We start from the raw sequence: 3,462 nt of genomic DNA on the forward strand, positions 1-3,462 counted from the left end.
ACTGCACTCCAGTCTGGGCGACAGAGTGAGACTCCAACTCAAAAAAAATTAAAAAATTAAAATAAAAGTAAATAAATAAATAAAATTTTTAAAAATGAAAAATAAAGCAGGGGAGGAACACGGTCCAACGAGTGGTCTGTGGCCCTCAGTTAGGCCCAAGGCCTCAGGACACCTGTCCCTGTGCTCCCACTTACACACTCTCCCAGGTTCTGTCCGGGACTGAGGCTGGGAGTGAGTCCTACCCAAGCCTCCTCTGTGGAAAGCTCAGCTGATGGCTGGAGGGAGGAGCCTTTAAGTTGCTACCCTGACTTGGCCACTCAGTGTTCAGCAGAAGCTCCCATCCCCCACTGTGTAAGATCCACTTTCCCATTTCTGTCCTTTGCGAGCTTTCAGTCACATAAGAAGGCAACTACAGGGCGCCTCCCAGAGCCATCCCCTTCCCTCCTCCACCCCTCTTTCTCCACGTGGAACCCAGTCCCCACCTCTGGGGCTCTCTGCTTCCTGGATATCTCTGGACTTCGGCCTCTTCTCAGCCCTTTCCCTCATCTAGTTCTGGCCACCATTGCATTTGTCTGGACCAGTCCAATGGACTCTTCCCTGGATTCCTTGCCTCCAACCCTGTCCTTTCCAATCTATGTGCACCTAGGCCTGTGTGTGTCTTACAGGTCACTATGGGACAACCAGGATGATCTCCCAGGACAACTGGAGTTCTGGTCAGAGATCTAGGCTGGAAGTAGGAATTTCAGAGTAGCATATAGATCATCTCATAGATAAACATAGACAAGGAGAGAAAAGAGAGAGAGAGATCTGTTTCCTCTCTCTCTCCCACACAGATTTCTCTCCAGACCCAGAGATCTGGTGACATCCCAAAGATGCCTCAACTCAGCCTGTCCAAAACTGAGCTCTCTATCTCCATGGGCACTCTGCTACTCTGCCCAAGGCTTCCTGTATGGCCCTGTTCCCCCTTCCACCCATTTGCCCAAGCCAGACCCTCAGGGGCATCCTCAGTCTTCCTTCTCCTCACTCCTACATCCCGAGCCCTTTCCCCACCCCTGTTGCTGCAGACCCAGCATCACCCTTATTCCCCTCTCTCTCCCTTCCCCCAGCTCTCAGCAGTTCTCAGCAGCATTTGACATGGACGATCACTCATTCCTTCTGAAAACCATTTCTTCCCTCAGCCTTGAGTTCACCCCTGCTGGGCTCCAGCGATCCTTCCACCTCAGCCTTCCAAGTAGCTGGAACTACAGGCGCGTGCTACCACTTCCTTGGGTTACTTCCTTGTCTTTGGATCACCTGGATCCTCCTGCTGTCTCCCCTTCCAGAGTCTAAATGTTGGAGAGCCTCAGCTTCCTTGGGTCACTTCCTTGTCTTTGGATCACCTGGATCCTCCTGCTGTCTCCCCTTCCAGAGTCTAAATGTTGGAGAGCCTCAGCTCTGTCTTCTTAAGACACTCTTTTTCTCTAGTGGATCCCGTTGAGTCCTGTAGCTTCAAATTTGGGGTCATCCCCAAACTGTTGCCTCAAGATGGTCTTTCCTCTACAGTCTAGGTTCATAAATCCATTAACTGGGACTCCAACAGGCACCTCAAACTTCACATCCAAGGTTATACTTTTTCTTTTTTTTTTTTTTTTTTTGAGTTGGAGTCTCACTCTGTTGCCTAAGCTGGAATGCAGTGGTGCAAAATCATGACTCACTGCAACCTCTACAGCCTCAAACACCTGGGCTCAAGGGACTTCCTGTCTCTGCCTCCCAATCGGTACTATAGGTGCATGCCACCATACCCAGCTAATTTAGCAATGTTCTGTAGAGGAGATTTGGCTATTACCCAGGCTGGTCTTGAACTGGCCTCAAGAAATCCTCCTGCCTTGGCCTTCCAAAGTGTTGGGATTACAGGTGTGAGCCACTGCACATGGCCCAAGGCTATACTTTCAAGTACCAGTCTCACTGAGAACAGTGAGAATACTGAGCTCAAGAAATGTGGGTGCTGGCTAACTCTCCCTTCTCCCTCGAATTCAGGCCCCGTCATCTCTGGCCTCCATTACAGCAACAGCAGGGAAGGATAGTGAGGCAGAAGGGACTGCCTGTGCAAAGGCAGGAAGGAGAGCAACATTATGGCCTGCCTGAAAGCCCGGAGTGTGTTGTGGGGATCAGATAGTGAAGACCTCAAGTGTGAAGCACAGACTTTGTCCTGAGAGCACGAGGGGCCCACTGAAAGGGTCAAAGCAACGGGGAGCACATCTGATTTTGCATTTCTTTCATGTCTCCATTCATTCCTTCCCTCATTTACTCCATCCATCAACAAATTTTGAGCACTGTCTATTGGAAAGTGACCCTAAGACAGTGGAGAATGGCTGGAGGGGCAGGACTAGTTGGCAGAGAGACTCGTGAGAAGCGGATGATAACAGCCCAGGTTATGAAGTTTCTTCCTCAGGGCAGTGGTGGTGAACAAGCTGAGACGGGTGGCGTGGTGAATCAGTCCAGGATCCCAGCTTGAGCAGCTGAGAAGATACAGTGTGAGAGGTGCTGAGTGGGAGCCCTAAGCCCAGAGGTATGGAGTCTACGGTGGGGAGATCCCTTCCTTCCTCCTGGGGAATCGAGAAAGCACTTCAGGAGTGGCTTGATCTGGATCTTAAGAGAAAAGGAGAAATTCAGCATGTAAGAGTCATGTCAGTCAGAAGCCTATTCAAAGGCCCTGAGGTAGGAGAAATTCAGAACTCTGAGGAACTGAAAAACCAGCAGAGTTGAAGGTCAGCGGCCCACTCAAAGTGCTATGATTTGAACAGACCCCCCCAAGAAGCGTGTGTTGAAATGTAATCCCCAATGTAACAGTGGTGGGAGGTAGGGGACTGGGGCAGGGTCACCAGGGATATTATGAGACCTCCCTGAACAAGCAGAAGGGAAGAATTCATTTTTTGTTTTTTGACTTGGAGTCTCACTCTGTCGCCCAGGCTGGAGTGCAGTGGCACGCTCACGGCCACAGAAGCCCCAACCTGATGGGCTTGGGCCATCCCTTCAGCCTCAACCTTCCAAATAGCTGGAACCACAGGAGTGCACCACCACACCCTGCTGAATTTTTTATTTATTGTAGAGACGAGATCTTGCCAAGTTTCTCAGGCTGATCTCAAGCCCCTGAGCTCAAGCTATCCTCTCACCTCTGCCTACCAAAGTGCTGGGATTATAGGCATGAGCCACTGTACCTGGCAAGAAGAAGAATTTAAGGAAGGGTTGGGAGGGAATAGAAACATAAAGTGTGTGTGTGGGGAGAAATTATAGAGTATGTCTCTTTGGGAAAAGTCACTAAAAGGAGGTTCCAGGGGGACACTCCTAGGGAGCAAGAAGAGACAGACAGAATCTTCAGGATTTGGGGAAAGAGGCACATTCTTTTACCATTTAGAAGTTGATTGAAGCCAGCTCGGTGGCTCAGCCTGTAATCCCGCGCCTTTGGGAGGCTGAGGTGAGTGG

The sequence above is a fragment of the Carlito syrichta genome, unplaced genomic scaffold (genome assembly GCF_000164805.1).
Source record: "Carlito syrichta isolate Samal-C Ts95f unplaced genomic scaffold, Tarsius_syrichta-2.0.1 Scaffold309099, whole genome shotgun sequence".
In the NCBI taxonomy this organism is placed as follows: domain Eukaryota; kingdom Metazoa; phylum Chordata; class Mammalia; order Primates; family Tarsiidae; genus Carlito; species Carlito syrichta.